Below are 18,065 nucleotides of genomic sequence, written 5' to 3' on the forward strand. Positions count from 1 at the left end.
GACCAATGTACTAAAGCGCATTAATGATAATACGAACGTTAATGCATATTAAAGATCTACATTCATATTGCAACCAATTAATGCATGTTAACAATGCTAACACATGTAGACCAGCCTGTGTTAGACTTAACTATTAGCACAGCCATACCATACACAAGTTAAAATGTACAAAATGTAACTCAGATGCATTAATGCCAAAAACTTAAATACACCTTGGGGAGATGTAGTTACATTTCTGTGTTACTATCCAAATGCACATGCATGCTTTCCCATCTGCACTAACATGTGCCTCATTTGCATCTCATTAACAATGCCCGTTAATGCACATTACTTGTGTAAAGTACAGGGTTTAACAGTCGATGTTTAGTACATCGGTTTCTAGATCATTATTTCCCCTAAGAAAAACATTCCATTTTTTCCAAAATACACATTAAGCTGTAAAGCATTCTCCAGCAGAACTCCCATTTCTAAGAAATGTGAACCAAAAAATGTAAAGAAAGGAACAAGACATCTGGAGAATTTTGACAGATGGCCTTTGTCATTCCACAAGGACTTCAAATGCTGTTTTAAGACTGCCCCAGTGGTTTCTCTGTAAAGATCTTTCCACTGTTTAAATTCGAGACCCTGAAAACTAGGTGCCCAAGCCAGAAAGAGCCATCCCCGTCTCAGCAGTAAAACGCACAGATCAGCAAGGCAGGAACTGAAAATACAGGATGGATGTTATAGCAAAAGACCTAAACAAAGTCTGTAAAAAATATCAGGGATATATCCATCCTTTTTCCTCATTCTTACTCAGGTTCAGTTAATATCTAATTTTTGGGACATCTAAACCATGATGAAACTATATTGCATTCATATTAATATGATTTTGAAAGCTATAATAGAAGCCCCAGTTCTTAAAGAACATTTTTATTGTCAATTATTTCCAGCCCATTGCGTATTCGGGGAGCCAATAAACCTCTGAATGGATATGGCCAGGAGCCTTGTTCTTTCTTTATAGACAATAGGATGTAGCAAATTATATGTAACCAGCTTCTTCCTTGCTATCCACATGTGCTCAACCATTAGTAAGCCTCTAAAGCCATTGGTTCTCCATCCTATCCTGGGGACATATGTAACCAGACTAGTTTTCAGAGTAGCCACAATGAATATGCATGAGATAAATTTGCATATACTAGAGACCCAGTATATTCAAATCTATCTCATGCATATTCATCATAGGTATCCTGAAAACCAGACCGGTTAGGTGTGTCCCCAAAAGAAGGTTGAGAACTATTGCTCTAGGCCCTTGCACTCAGTTTACTGTTCCCTTTCCGACATTTTTTGCAAAGAATGGAGGCCTCACGCCAACGCAGGCATCATTCTGCCATCTGCTCCTCCATAGCACCATCTAAACTCCCAGGTCTTCCAGTTCGACTTTGCATGTGGAAAAGACTCATTTAAAGAGGATGAATTTGGGAAAGGAATGAGGTCTGGGCAAATTTGGCCACAAGCTGGTTTTGATACCAATTCAACCTAAATACTGACAGTCTCACCCAATGACTGGCTACCACTGTATAGAACTGGTGTGCAAGTTGCAGAGTGAATGCAAAGCAGGCAGCAGGAATACAAAACTAATAGCAAGGCTGTCATGAGAGATGGGTAAGAAGAGCAACTGCCTTGGACACCAGGCTGGAGGCTAGTTAGTCTGCAAGTCTATGAGCATGTGAGCCCAAAGAGAAGGATGCCACCGCCAAAAGCAACCCTTGCCCCAGGGTGCCTTTTTTTGTCCAGCGATTGACCTAACTATTAGAACTGTGGGGTTAAGGATTTTGCAGGTCAACGATACATATTGCTGCTAAAAATTAAAGAGGGGGGGAAGCAGAATTCCTTACCTGTAACAGGTGTTCTCCGAGGATGGCAAGATGTTAGTCCTCAAACGTGGGTGACATCATCAGATGGAGCCCCCGGTGCGGAAAACTTATTTCAAAGTTCCAAGAAATTTGACTAGGCACACTGAGGATGCCCAGAATGCCCTATACCACGCATCCAAGCGGTGTCCCTCTTCAGTCTTGTAACATAGAATTACGAATAAAATTAAAAAAAAAAAGCAGAGTTGCTTACCTGCAACACGTGTTCTCCTAGGACAGCAGGATGTTAGTCCTCACACATGGGTGACATGATCGGATGGAGCCCAGCACGGAAAACTTATGTCAAAGTTTCTCGAACTTTGACTGAGCGTAATGAACATGCCCAGCATGCCCTATTCCATGCATCCACTCGGGGTTCCTCTTCAGTCTCGTAACATAGAGTTATGATAAAAATTAAAACAAAAAATAAGAGAAACCCAACTCTGTTGGGTGGTGAGCGGGTTTCGTGAGGACTAACATCTTGCTGTCCTAGGAGAACACCTGTTACAGGTAAGCAACTCTACTTTCTCCTAGGACAAGCAGGATGGGATTCCTCACACGTGGGTGAATCCCTAGCTACAGGCTGCTCCCCAACACAAAAGGGGACCAACAAGCACCAACCAGGTGCCAACGGGCACAACAACCACAGTGCTATTGGTAACAGAGAAGGAGACAGCCTGAACCCAAACAATGGGCCCTAGGCAGGGAGAGTTGGGTTCTACACCTCACAGAGATTACAAAGGACAGACTGGCCGAACCTCCTGTCATGTCGGCCATCCCTATTCAGACAGTAGTGAGATGCGAATGTGTGAAGAGAACTCCACATCGCATTCCTGCAGATCTCCTCCACGGGAACTGCTCGCAAGTGGGCTACCTACATTGCCATGACTCTAACAGAATGAGCCTTGACATAACCCCCAAAATGAAGTCCCCCATGGACATAAAAGAAGGAGATGCAATCTGCTAGCCAACTGAAAAGTGACTGCTTGGCAATGGTAACTCCCAACCTATTCCTATGAAAAGAAATAAAATTTGAGTCGACTGTCTATGGGATTCTGTCTGCTCCAGATAAAAGGGCTAAGGCTCTCTTGCAATCTAAACTGTGCATAGCTCGTTCGCCTTGATGTGAATAGGGCCTGGGAAAGAATGTTGGCAGGATGATTGACTGGTTAAGATGGAAATCCGTCACCACCTTAAGCAAGAATGTAGGGTGCGTACGCAAGATCACCCTATCATGATAAAACTTAATGTAAGGTGGATAAATCACTAAGGCCTGGAGTTCGCTGATCCTGCGCGTTGAAGTGACCGCCACCAAAAATATGACCTTCCAGGTCAGGTACTACAGGTCACAGGAGCACAGCGGCTCAAAAGGAGCTTACATCAGCTGAGCTAGCACCACGTTGAAGTCCCAATACACAGCCGATGCCTCGGACCTTCTCGACCTGAAGAACTGATCCATCTTGTTGAGTTGAAGCAGACATCCCTTCAGGGTCATCTGGATGCATAAGCAGCAACCCCAAATGTCATGAGATGCCCTCAGGCAGAGGATACATACTTCATGAGAATCAGTGATAGACATGGTCCTCGGGCACCGGAGACATTGGCGAAAGCTGGACTTGGCCATGATAGGGCAAAACAAAAGGGCTACAAAGTCAAAAGCAATGGCGGTGGGTGGCAATGGCCGGCGGGCACTGAGGTACTGCCACCATGGGGGGAATTGACCACGAAAGGAAACTTACCTGAAATGCCGAAAACCCTGACTAGAGACACTACGGGAAGGCACTGAGAGGAACCCAGAAATAGAATTGAGGAAAAGAAAATCGCAAAAAACACGAACAAAAAGGTTATACACAAGGCTAAAAACAGCCAAAGTGAGCTCAATCACACCGCAAGGCTTACAGCTCCATGGAAAAGAAAAGACTGAAGATGGACCCAGTGTAGACGCGTGGTATAGGGCATGCTGGGCATGCTCGGTGTGCCTAGTCAAAATTCTAGAAACTTTGACATGTTTTCCACATCGGAGCTCCATCTGATGATGTCACCCATGTGTGAGGACAAACATCCTACTTGCCCTCAGAGAATTTCAAAATTTCCCAGGGTGTTTCCCTTTAAGGATTTGGGACTGGCGTGCACCTGCCATAAAAAAAAGTAATAGTGGACTTCTGCAAGTGGAAAGTACACACATTAAAGTTGGTTTCCTCCACCCACACATCTGCCCCTTTTTCCTGTGGCAAAAAGTATATGCACTGCTTTTGACTGCTGAGGGGATGGCAATTTCAGTCCATGGGGATTTACCCGGGTAAAAGCTACCAGGGCAAATTTATTTGAAAACTGAACTACCCGAGCATGACTTACGAAAACCAATTAATTTCTCCCCTCTCTATCATTACTGCATTTGTGAAAAATCTTTTTTTCCAGTAACATTTTTAAGACTAAACGTCGGGTTCTATTTTTTCATCTCCAAAAAAAAACCAAAAACTACTGTTTGAAGGAAGAAGAAAAACTAACTTCCCAAAAATATATAGATGCTCTTTATAGTATAGAAGGACCAAACAGAGGGGCAGATTTCTAATTCACTTTTAAACAACTAAGAATTATTCTTCATGCAAACTATCTTCTGTAATGACAATTTCATTTCTAGTCATAAGATTAAAATGTAAAGTGAAATTGCTATTTATGAACTGTAAGACAGCATAAGTTTTCCATTAACACAAAGACAAGTAAAGCAAAATTTAAATTACTACAGTATTAAAATTGAAGAGCCTGTGAGAAAGTTACCTAGGTTAGGATAATGCCTCTTGGCAACATATGCAGATATAAGACTCCACAACCCTCTACTCTACCCTATCCCTGATTGTCTTCAAATTTAGGTGCAAACTTACGACCATATTTACTAACGGCCGGATTTTAGAAGGCCTGTGCACATAAATCCCGGGGTTTACACATGGGGCCGGGCCTTGCGAATGCCCGGTGAATTTTCAAAAGGGCCCAGCCCCATGCATAAACCCCAGTACATACACAAGTGCCAGGCCTCTTCAAAGGGGTGGGCTGGGACATTGTCATTAGCTGCTGTCCCAGGGAAGCACGCACCAGGAGATTACTTCTTCTGGGGAGCAGTAAGTATTAAAATAAAAAAATAAGGGATAGGTAGGGTTAGGTTAGGTGTCTGGGAGGAGCGGGGACGAGGTAGAAAGTGTATGGTAAGGAATAAGAAAGTTCCCTCCCAGTCTGCTCCTTAATCGAAGCGGACTGGGAGGAAACTGGGGCGGCGCAATTGCGTCGCCACGCATATTTTGCTAAAATTCCTCCCCTGCGCGCAAGTCACGGGCCGCCTGCACATGTGCACATGGATTTTAGAATCCAGCACACATGTGCGCACAGCCATCATATTTTATAATTGCACACTCCAGCGAGCGCATGTTATAAAATTGATGCATCCATGTGCGCACGCCGGGAACCATGCACACATGGACGCACGTGTGGGTGTTAAAATCGACCCCAAAGTAATTACCGTAAATCTAAAAATCCCCCCCAAAAAAGACTTAGTAGAGAATATCTAAATGAGAAGAACAGAAGATAACCCCAAAGAAAGGAACTGGAGAGGAGATCTTTTAAACTACTGTAATGCCATCTATTTAGGGCTACTAAGGGGGTCATTTTCAAATGTTTGTCGCGTGCGATAGGCCTTTTTGCGTGTGATAGCATGCGATAAGCCTTTTCGCGTGTGATAGCATGCTGGGGGCGGAGTCAAGGCGGTGAGGAGGCGGCGAGGAGGCAGACTTGGCACTGTCTTCGCTGGCGGCGATAAGGTTTGCTATGTTATCGTCGCCAGTAGCGCGCCCAATAGTGCCACCTTTCACGGTGGCGCTATTGGGTGTGAAAACCGGCAGCGAAAACACCGCAGTGGTGTGAAGGCTGCCAGCTTTCGCAGGACCGGCCCGCCCCCCTCCCTTCGCCTCCCCCCACCCCCCATTTTCGCTGGATTCACCGTTCTGCGATAGAATGGTGAATCCAGGCCTAAGTAAGACAACTCGAAAATTGCAATTGATCCAAAATGCAGCAGCTAGGATTGTGATAGCTAGTTCAAGAAGGATGCAAACAATGCCACTATTGCTGCAATTATGTAGGTTGCAAGATGAAAATTTAAATATCTAATCTTGGCATTTAAACTATTAAGAGGGAATGGTTTGCCACATTTGGAAAACAGCCTGAAATGGTACGAGGCAGCAAGAAATCTGTGTTCAGTTGGAAAACACCTAGCGCAATTGGTACCATCTAAAAAGTTCTGTCATCTGAGATTGTCAGATCCTTTTCTGCTTCTGCCCCAATTTTGTGGAACAGTCTCTAATAAGAGCAGAAACTGATTTAAAGCAATTTCAGAAAAAAATGAAAACATGGTTTATGTCTACAATCTTTGATTAATCCCATAATGAGTAACTAACAAGGGTTGATAAAATGGTTGCAAGAGCTCGTAGTGTAATCTATAACCGCATTAATGAGATCTAGTAGAAATAATAATGGTATGTGATAATGGTAGCTGGCAATTGGTATAGAAATGTATTTTATTGTTTTAATGTCATATTGTATTTTTGTATATTGCATTCTGTTTTACAACTGTACATCACTTTGGGCATTTTTAACAGTAAAGTGATTAATAAATATGAATAAAAAATAATAATAAAAATATTGTACCTAAGTCTAACTTCCCTTGAGCTCTGATTTGGAAAGGAGCATAATTAAATCTAGAAATCTAAAAAAAAAGACTTAGTAGAGAATATTTAGATTAGAAGAACAGAGGATACACCAAACAAAGGAACTGGAGAAGACATCCTCTATCATGCTGCAAACTCTGACCTACATTCATCATTTTGCTATAACTTATGCATGAATAGTGCCTGCAACAAAAAAAAGGGGTGTGGTTAGGGACATTTTTTTAAATACCACAATGCACGCTATTTTACCGCATTGCATGTTAAATTTATCACACCTGCAATATTTTCACATTGCATTGCCCAGACAGACATGTCAGGCTGCTCCTGGAGAGAGCGAGAGAGAGGCTCTTTATAAGGCTCTTAAATAAGTAAAATATTTGGGCCAGATTTTAAAACCTACGCGCGCGCTCCCCGGCACACACAAATGTAAGCCCGATTTTATAACATGCATGCGCAGTGCCAGCGCACAATCCCCAGGCCCAGCGGCCGTGGAGAGGCCTCTGGCCACGCCCCTGCCAAGTCACGCCCCCGGACTTACTCGCGTCCCGGGGCTTTACGCCTGCTGCCGGGCCTTTTGAAAATGGGCCTGGCATGTGTAATCCACCTGGATTTACGCGCGTAGGCTTTTAAAATCTGCCCCTATTTATACCACTGTAAGAGGGTCGACCTAATTTGATGCACTCTCAACCTAGCTGCTATCAAGCTAGGCTGACAGTACATTGTACAAATCTCATCTTTGTTTACCTTTCCTCACTCCAAATCACATCACTGTGCTGTTCGTACCTCTGATTGTGCATGTAAAACTGCCCCCAATCCTAGACCACCACCAAACCCTCACCTCATGTTACTAGTTGACCCTCATACAGTGGTATAAATACTTGACTAATATGTGGTCCTCCCCAGAGGCCGCACTCTCTCTCTCTCCCCTCCCCAGGAATAAATGTGTAGTTATTTCCAGCATGTTATGCTATTGCCGACAATGTTAAGTACCCCTCATTTTCATAAACTCCTCCCTTTTGACTAAATTTTTAAAATTTGCATATGCATCTTGCGATTCGTTATTTGTTGCAGGCATTACGGCGTTATTGCGGGCGTTAGGGCCCTAATGCCCGCGATAATGCCCTAACATGATTTGATGAATGATCCTGTCTGTCAGGAAACAATTCATTGAAATAAATCGTATAAGTCTCTTAGACTATGGTTACACAGCACCATTTATCTTCCAAACTATCTCTGCATAATAGAGAAGACACAAAACGTTGTCAGATTCATTGCCTTGTCCAAAAAGAAATGGAAGACAGATGGAGAAGACATTTTGCCTGTTTTGGGGCAGAATGGCATGGAGAAGATAAGGTGGATAATATCAGACTCAGCATATGCATCAGCTTACAACCCTAAACCTCTTGCTAGGAAGATTAGATAGGCCATTTTTATCTTTTATCTGTGATCATGTTATTAATCAACAAACAAACTGCAGGTGATAACTTTCGATTGGATTCACACAACTGAGGCATCTGCACGGAGTTGAAGATAGAGCTAGCCACTCAAGCTTGGAGAGAATATAAAACAACTCCAAGGAGATAAAATTCATGCAAAACTAACTTCTCACATGCTGAAGTCAAAGGATCAATGGCTCCTAATAGTGACCATTGAGATTTCCAAAAAAACAGTGTCAGTGCTTGGATCATGTTTAGAGAAGAATTCCTTAATTTTTAAGAGATTGAAGAAACCAAAAACAACTGAGCTCTGGCTTTGAACAGGTAATATACAATGGTGGGAACAAATGAAATACCATGTTCAAGAAAATAATTCTAAAGGTTATAAAATTCAGGAGGACAAATTAACTATCAAAGATGGCCATGCTGTTGAGACTTATTGACCCAAGATGAATATGTAGGGCTGTCTAGATGACCAGCCACAAGATTGTGCATTTCTGGACTGTCAAGCACTCCATCAAGGCTCTAAAAAGGTTGCTGCCAGAGGCACCGGAAGAACTAGATGTATTTGAATGAGGGGTCTTGCCAACTGGAGAGACTTTTAAGAAGATACCAGTAGTTACTGAGGCAAGGAATCTTGGTATTATTACAGATTCCACTCTTTATTTAAAGTCTCATATTGCCAAAATAATGAAAGGGGCCCATTTTAAATTACATATGTTGAGAAGATTGCGTCCTTTTTAAGCAAAGCTGATTTGAAAACTGTGGTACATTTCTTAGCACTAACATCCTTAGATTACTGTAATGCTCTTTATCTTGGCCTCCCACAGAAATCCATTAAGGTCCTACAATTTATTCAAAATACAGCCGCAAGAATTGTGGCTGGGACTCCAATTCACGAACATATTTCACCAACTTTGATGAAATTACATTGATTACCCATTGAATGGAGAATATCATTCAAGATCTTAATGTTGATATTTAAGGGTTTGAATGGTTTAGTTCCTTCAATTTTCAATGCAGCATTTATTGGATGTTCCAACTTTTAAGTTGATTAGACTGGACGAGTCTCATAAAAGACTTTTTTTATGTCCAGGGGCCTGAGCTTTGGAATGCTCTGCCTTGCAGGCTAAAGGAAGTCGCTTCTCTCTTGAAATTTAGAAAAATATTAGTTATTTGTTTGCCTTGGCCTTTTCTGAATGATATTTGCAAGAATAAAAAGGCAGTAGTACATCAAAATTGCTCCATTGAGGAATTAAGATCTCAGATATGAAAAGATATTAAATATCAAGGGGTTATACTTGAAAGCAGATAAACTTTTATAATTTTAGGTCAATTCAGTGAAAATAAACTTGGTGAAATTGATTAATATTTTGGGCGTGGGCTAAGATGTCAAGAAAGAGGTGATCTTTTTTGAAGTATTGATGCATATATTTTTTTGGAAAATGTGTCTGTACAATGTTTTAATATGTATAATTTGTTCACCTGATTTTATGAATGTTTTATTGTTCACCGCTTACATAAGAACATAAGAATATAAGATAAGCCATACTAGGTCAGACCAAGGGTCCATCAAGCCCAGTATCCTGTGTCCAACAGTGCCAACCATGACACAAGTACCTGGCAAGTACCCAAACATTAATTGAATAGATCCCAAGATACTAATCCTTATTAATTAATAGCAGTGTACCCCATAGTATTGAATCGTAATTTGATCTTGAAGAGAAATGGCCATTTTCTTGGTAGTTTTAATAATCAGGATCATCAGATCAAAAAAGAGCATTTGTTCAGAATTTGATTCCAGCATCCAACAAATTCAGAACTGTGAATATGCAGTTTTGGTTCTTTAAAAATGCAGAGGCCTCATGGGACATTTCTTATGTGGCAGTGTTCCACCAGGATAGCCACATGAAGCTCTGCACAGATGCCCAATTTCTGAGTTGGCCCACCTCAGGCCTAGAGGTCGTAATCACTGAAGGGGTCAAATGTAAAAAACAAAGGCGCGGAGGTCACGTGATGCACTAGCCTGGTGAGACGTGCTCTCCAGAGCTCCGGGTGTGAGCCAGCTAAAAGCTAACAATTTGAAGTGTTAAAGATCGGCTCCGCGCTGCCAGAAGATCTTGAAAGATTGCGGAAGACTCTAAGCACCCACCAGGAGCTTTGTAGGCTGAAGGGTATGTCGGCAAGACCGCCACGAAAGGAGAAAGAAAAGTTGAAGTGTGGTGGCAGTGAGCCCAAAATGGCCGACGGCGCGAAAGAGCCTGAAAACGCTGGCATTGATGAAGCTGCGATCACCCGAATGACGGCGGCCGTGGTGGAAGCGCTTGAACCTAATTTTGCGGGGATTGCCGAAAACTTTGCGACCATTAAAGAGTCGTTAGGAGGCATTGGAAACCGGATTGAGATCGCGGAGGGCCGGATAGCCGCGGTAGAGGAGGACCAGCAAACCCTTACGGCCCGGGTGACGGCCCTCGAGCGGGCAGTGAGCATGGCGGACACCAAATTAGAGGATCTCGAAAACCGGGCGCGGAGGAATAATCTTAAGTTTATGGGCCTACCCGAAGAGATCCTGGAGGGTGAGCTACAGACCTTAATTGAATCTTGGCTGCCCGGGGCGCTGAACTTGGATAGTTTGGAGGGAAAGCTGGTTGTCGAGAGAGCGCACCGATTGGGGCCCCGGAGGGAGTCAGAAACCCGCCCGTGTTTAGTTATTGCCAGATTTATGAACTGGGCTCAAAGATCTTTGATCCTCACTGCCTATCGCAAGAAGCGTGACCTCCGATATAAGGACCACAAAGTAGTGATGTTTCAGGACTTTTCGGCGGGAGTGGCGGCGAAGAGGCGTCTGTTTGGCCCTCTGTGCAATGATCTTTATAACAGCAATGTTCGTTTTGCGCTACAGTTCCCCGCGGTCTTAAAAGTGTGGTGGGATGGAAAGGTGTTCACCTTTGACATGCCTGATAAGGCGAAGGAGTGGCATCAAACTAATGGCGGTGCGAAGTGACGAGGCCTTGGATTTATAGTAACTGATCCGGGAACTGACTGACAGTGACTTTATGGTATGCCGATGGAGGAGCCATGGGAAGCAAGTTTTTGAAGAGCATACCCAGCTGGGAAGCCACGGCTTTGGGAGGCATGTACAGTGTTATTGGATTATAACTTGTTTGCGATGGTTGCACCACAGGGACATTAGTACCTCGGCCACGAGGGGACTTAAGATAGCAGCGAGGTTTCTTCTGGAAGTATGTTAGGGGCACCTGAGATCCTGCACCGGATACCATGCTTAGCGCTTGCGCACTGCAGCGATGCCCAGTGGTGCTCCTGCCCATGAAATTTGCACGAGACGGAGCAGGATTGGAGGTGGAGGGCTTGGGCACAGTTAAGACTCTGATGGGATGCCATGTATGATCTGGATTGATGGTGGGCCGCAGAATAACATATTGCAGGGGCTAAAAATACCTAAGTTACATTGGTGCATGTTTCTTTTCTTTTTTTTTGCTGTGTCATGTTTACCTACCTTGTATCTTTTTCTCAAATATCTTTCTCAAATGTTCATCAGGACGGATTACATGTGTTCAATAATGGTATGGTACGGGAGGCTTAGGACGGTGCGGAGGTTGGCTCACACCTGGTTGCATCATACACGGTCCTCTTACCCACTTCTATGTGGGGCTTATCCTTTGTTTTTCTTTACCTGGGGGGGGGGTTTGGGGGGAGGGGAGGGAGTTCGGGAGGGGGTAGGGGGGGATGCTGATACACACTTCACCACACTGAGGCAGGAAAGTGGCATACCACCTCTCCGGGTGGCGGCTCAGGCTGGGAGGCCGCCGTCCGGTGGATGGCACCAATGGACTGGGTGGTATGAGACGGCTTTAACGACAGGATAGGACGGATCAGGTATATATCCTGGAATGTGGGGGGTATTTCTACGCCGATTAAGAGACAAAAAATACTGAGTGCCCTTCAACGGCAGCGAGTGGGAATTGCAGCACTTCAGGAGACCCACTTGTCTATGGCTGAAAGTCTGAAACTAAAAAAACATTGGGTGGGACAGTGCTATGCTGTGCCTGCGGTGGGGAGGAAGGCAGGAGTCGCGATACTAATACATAAATCTATTAAGTTTGAGTTAATACGACAGGTGTCAGATGAGCGGGGCAGATATATTATTCTGATAGGCAAGGTCAATGGCATGGATATAACAGTATGCAATCTCTATGCTCCGAATGTGTATACTCATGCCTTTTTCCAAGGAGTAGTAGCCGAGTTGGTGGGTATTATTCGCGGTCCCGTGGTGATGTTGGGAGACTTTAACTGTGTAAGGGATTCTGAGGTGGACAGGTCCCAAAGGGCACAGTCTACGCAAAATATGAGGGGAAAAGGGGTCGCATATATGTGTGAAGAACTTCAGCTCCTTGATATCTGGCGAACCTTGAATCCGACTGAGAGGGACTATACGCATGTTTCGAAGGCGCATGCAACTATGTCTAGAATCGACTATGTGTTGATTTCGACTAGTCTACTTTCCAGTATTGGACAGGCCAAAATAGGTCCTATAGAAATATCAGACCACGCCATCATCTGGGTGGATATCGGTGAGAGGGCTGGGGGGGCTGAGGCACGTCAGTGGCGGTTTCCGAGTCATCTGTATACTGATGACAAATTTCGGGACTTCCTATTGAGTAAGTGGGACGACTTTGCACTCCATAACAACGCTCATAAAATCGACCCCTGGCTGTACTGGGAGACCAGTAAGGCAGTCATGAGGGGGGAAATAGTGTCCTACACCATAGCGAAATCCAAAGCGATGTGCAAGAGTATAGTGCTATTAGAACAACAACTGCGACAGGCGAAGCAACGCTTGGCTCTCCTGAAATCTCCTCAGGCGTTAGAGCACTATAATGATGTACTGCGCTCGCTCAATACTTTACTTCATGAGAGGGCGCGGAGGGGGATGCAGCGAGGCGCGCATAATTTTTTTAGGTATGGGAATAAATCGGGCCGGGTTTTGGCAAACATGGTTAGGCTAGCGAGGGGCAGCACGGTGATTGACAAATTGAGACGGGCAGATGGGACCCCACTGGTAACGGGGGACGAGATATGTGCAGAATTTCGCATATTTTATGAGAAGTTATATAGGGAGGATAGGAAGGGGGGGTCACTTACAAGAGGAAGAGTTTTTCTCTGGCCTTTCTATTCCTAAGATCACGGCCCACCAGTTGGAATATCTAAACAGACCTATCCAGCTTGAAGAATTGCAGAGCGCTATACGGGCTAGTAAGCTTAACAAAGCCCCAGGTCCAGATGGCCTTTCCGCCGAATATTATAAGTGTTTGCATTTGAGGGCAGGGAGTGACCTACTGGCTTTTTACCGGGAGGCACAAGGGAGGGGTCGTTTTCCTGAGGAAACCACCAGAGCTTATATTACGGTATTGGAGAAACCGGGAAAGGACCTGTCTACCCCAGCGGTGTATAGGCCAATCTCTCTTCTTAACTTCGAAGCAAAATTGTTTGCCAAAATTATGGCGGATCGGTTGGGAGGGGTTTTCCCTGATATTATCACGCCAAATCAGGTGGGGTTCGTTAAAGGGCGTGCGATCAGTACCAATGTTACTAAACTGATCATTGCCATGGAGGAATGCCATAAACAAGGGGTAGAGGCAGTGGTGGTGGGATTTGATTCGGAGAAGGCATTCGATAGAGTCTCTTGGGAATATCTTTTTTCAGTGTTACACAGATATGGCTTTGAGGGGGAAATTGTCCAGGCCATTCAGATGCTCTATCACGCACCAACCTCTGCGATTAGAGCGAATGGGCGGGTTTCTGAGGATTTTCGCCTATTCAGAGGCACGAGACAAGGATGCCCCCTGTCCCCACTGTTATATATTTTATCCATTGATCCTCTGCTACGGAAAATTGAGGCGGATGCCCTGATAAAAGGTTTTGTCTGGGGGAGGCAGGAATTTAAAGTCTCAGCGTTCGCTGATGATGTTTTGGTGTTTTTAACATCCCCGCAACCATCTTTGGATAGAGTTTTGGCACATCAACAGTTGTTTGGGGCTTTTGCAGGGCTAAAAATAAATGTAGATAAATCTGAAGCTATGGAGCTGGGCCCGAACATACGGGAAAATTGGATAGGGGAGTTTAAACTGCGCTGGGTAGACAAGACCATGAGATATTTAGGAATTTTACTCACTAGAGATGTTCATCGCCTCTATGAAGTGAACATTCGTCCGTTACTCACCAATCTGTCTACAAAGCTTAAAACATGGGGTACTTTACCGTTATCCCTGAAGGGGAAAATTGCATTACTCAAAATGCTGGAATTACCTCGCTGGTTGTATGTCTTACAACAGCTCCCATTGTGGATCAAAAAGACTGATCTTGATCTTATCCGTCGGGCGATCCGCAATTATCTATGGGGGGGCCGTAAATCAAGACTGTCCCTGCAGACCTTGCAGTTAACCCTGGCGCAGGGGGGGTTGGCTTGTCCCAATTGGAGAGCATATAACTTAGCGTGCATATTACGACACGTACAAGACTGGTTAGAGAATACAGGGAAGTTTACTCCCAGAGAATTTCTTTTAGCCTGGCTTTATCCCTATAATCCGGAAACGTTGATGCAAGTGCCTGGGGCACAATTGCCCACGGGGTATCATCGTCATATGCTAATTGCTTCAGGGAGAAAGGCATGGATGTTCTTGTGTCTTCAACAATTAAAATTAGGTGGCATTACCACGCCTTATGTTACGCTCTGGGGTAATCCTATGCTCCCTAGTGGGGTACGGGGTGGGGTGTTCCAAGGGTGGCGAGCTAAGGGGATACAGAATGTCTATAATTTATTTGCCCCGGGGACAGGGATAATGTGGACGTTCCAAGAGATGCAGTCCGTATATGGGATTCCGAAGCAAGACTTTTTCGCTTACTTACAGGTTAGGCATTATATATACACCCTGATGGGCACTTATACTTTGGCCCCAGGCTGGGAGAGTTTACGGGGGTTCTTTGGGCCCCGATCCAATAAAGGGCATTCCTGCTCCTCGTTGTCTCAAGCCCTGCGGGAAATCCCTGTGCAGCTGGCTATACTGGAGATACAAAATAAGTGGGTGAGGGTGGCCAATGTCTATCTGGCTACTGATGCAATAGGTGAAATTCTAGAAAAATGCGCTAAAGTGTCAGAAAATGTGATTCTTCAAGAGGTGGGTTTCAAGCTTTTGCATTGTATGTACATTTCTCAGTCGCAACGATATGCAGCGAAACTATGTGAATCTCCCACCTGTATCAAGTGTCAGCGGGAAATTGGCACTTTCTTTCATGGGATTTGGGAGTGTGATCAAATTGAACTCTTTTGGACAGAGATCTTGTTGCGTTTGGAGTCTCTACTGACTGTATCCATTCCAAAGGACATAAAACTATGTCTGTTTCGCTTGCCGCATACGGCTTCTCTGCAGGATTTACCAGACGCGGATTGGGCTTTTCTGGAAAAAGCCTTAGTAATTGCGGTACAGACCATTATGTGCCACTGGATTTCACCGGAGCGACCTACGGAGGGTCAGTGGCATGAGCGGCTGGTGGCGCTGTTGCAACAGGAGCTTTGGACTGCGCAGACCCAGCCCATGGCGAAACAGATTTTATGCTCGGCAATATGGAACAGACTCTGGTGGTCTCTTTCGGATGTCCGGAGGAGTCTTATTTTAACCACCACTGGTTACAAGTATACGCATTCCAGGAGAGGTGGCAGTTCGAAGTAAGGCTCCTATAACTGTCCGGTCCTCACACGGTTTCAGAAGCAGGGTGCAATTATGGGACCTTACATTGAGTTTGGCTGGTGGAATATGGATGGTATGACACGGCTATGTCTGTACGGTTAACTATTTGTGGTGAGGTGGGTATGGGGGTTGGGGGAGGGGGACGGGCCCTGGAGGGGGGGGATGGGGATGATGTTAGAACACAATGTTAGTTCTGGAAAAGTTCTGTTCATTTGTACGTTGTAACAATAAAACCTCAATAAAGAAAAAAAAAAAAACAAAGGCGCAACAGACTTCAAAGACAGAAGATCTTGTTCAGATTAACCAAAAATATCAGATGTCAGGCCATTAAGAATACCACAATGTAAAATGCAAAAAAGAAGATATAAGGCTACCCACCCAAAAGTTAAATGCAAAAGGAAAGAGAAGTAGTAGAGGAATTAGTAATGCTGTCCAAATAATGAATCAAATTATATTGAAGCTGTTGAAAACGATTGGAACACAAGGAGGTTCAGGTCTTTTTCAATAAAGCAATGTTTAAAATCACTACAAAATCCAAGCAAATGCATGGTTGTTCACTTCTTTCCTCATTGATTTCCAGATAACAATTAAATTGTGTATTCAAGAAACACTGTTTTTGGTTCCTTTAACTAACCTGATAAGAGTAAAGCACTTAAAAGGTACATAGAAACATATTTGATTAGGCCAATAAAAAAAAAATCTCACCTGTAAATCTGTATGCCGAAATGTATTTCTATTTATTTTTGTGAACTAGCACAAAAACTGCATTACTCTATTCATCCTATCTCAGAAATGAAGGCTTTAATTAGCACATCAGATGCACTTTAACATTTCATAATTCTACATATGTTGATCCTATGGCAGCAAGTATCAATAGTATAGACCTAAGGCTTACAATATGTAGACTACACACACATTGCACCTTCTTGAAAAAGAGCCAGTATTTAAAAGTATTACATTATAGGGTATTTGACAGGATTACCAGAGGGTGTAATTAACTCAGATCTAAGATGTCATATACACACTAGAGATCACAATATCACAGGGAGCCTTAAAGAGACTCAGCTTTGCAAGCCACTTGTATAACTGAAAGGACACCTCAGAAAAAGGTATAGTGTACTCTACATGCAAAGTAGAAGCAGTGATGCAGAAAAAGCAGGTCTATATGCATTTTGTCATGCAATTTGTAAAGGCAGCAATAATAATTGTAAAGCAAATGCATTTTGAATTTTTTTTAATGAGTCCTCCAGTTTGAGATCTATATTTAAAATTGCATTTACCAAGTAAACAATGAGGAATGATGAGGTGCAACCTGAGTGCATTACAATAATAATAATTTGCATTTTTAGCCTGCCTTTCCAAATGATACTCAAGGTAGCTTACAGCATTTTTAGAACTCAAGCACAATAAATCCCTACCCAAAACAGCTTACCATCTAAAGGCATACCTGAGGCGATAGATGACAAAGATGTGCCCAAGTTCACAAGGCGCATTAGCAGGGGAAGTGGAATCTGCACCCTAGTTTCCCTGGTTCTTAGCCAATTTTTCTAATCACTAGACCTTCTCCCTCAGAGACTTGAAATCTTTTGGCAAGATCCAAGCCTTGCATAGTCAGCAGTGCCCTACTGAACTTGTAAAATGATTTCCTATGAAAAATATGGCAGTAAAATAATCCTTTTGTAAGTAATCTGGCTGCAACTGCTCACAAGAAACAGTATTTTCAAAGTGATTAATTTTATAAGATGACAATATATGTGCTTCTGAAGTGACAGGGCTGTGGTTTGCTTTGATTTAAAAGGAAAGAAGGCTATGAAAGGTGAGTAGGGACACATCTGGTTGGAGAGTACCTCACACTGAAGCACTGTAAATTACTCCAATGGTTCTTTATTATAGGAGGGGAGTTTGGAGGGGCTGTCACAATCCCGTTGTCACTAGAGCCCCATGGTGAGAATTGAGACCAATTAATAAAGCAATAAATAGCCCAGAGTACGTACATTGGAGAAACCATGGGGATAAAACAGAAAGAGATAAGGCCCACCACCAGCTGACATGCAGTGACAATCTGTCAGAGGTGGCTAGACTTCGTTATCACCTCTCAGGATAACCCTGGCACAGTATTGCAAGGAGGCAGCACAGGAAACCTCTGAAGGCTGGTTCCATTCGGCGCACTTGGCAAAGGTCCACACTGATATGTGCTAAACAGCTTTTTCGTTAAGAGCTTGTTCCGCAGCACCATTGTGCTTTTAACAGTACTATAGATAA

The sequence above is a fragment of the Rhinatrema bivittatum genome, chromosome 11 (genome assembly GCF_901001135.1).
Source record: "Rhinatrema bivittatum chromosome 11, aRhiBiv1.1, whole genome shotgun sequence".
In the NCBI taxonomy this organism is placed as follows: domain Eukaryota; kingdom Metazoa; phylum Chordata; class Amphibia; order Gymnophiona; family Rhinatrematidae; genus Rhinatrema; species Rhinatrema bivittatum.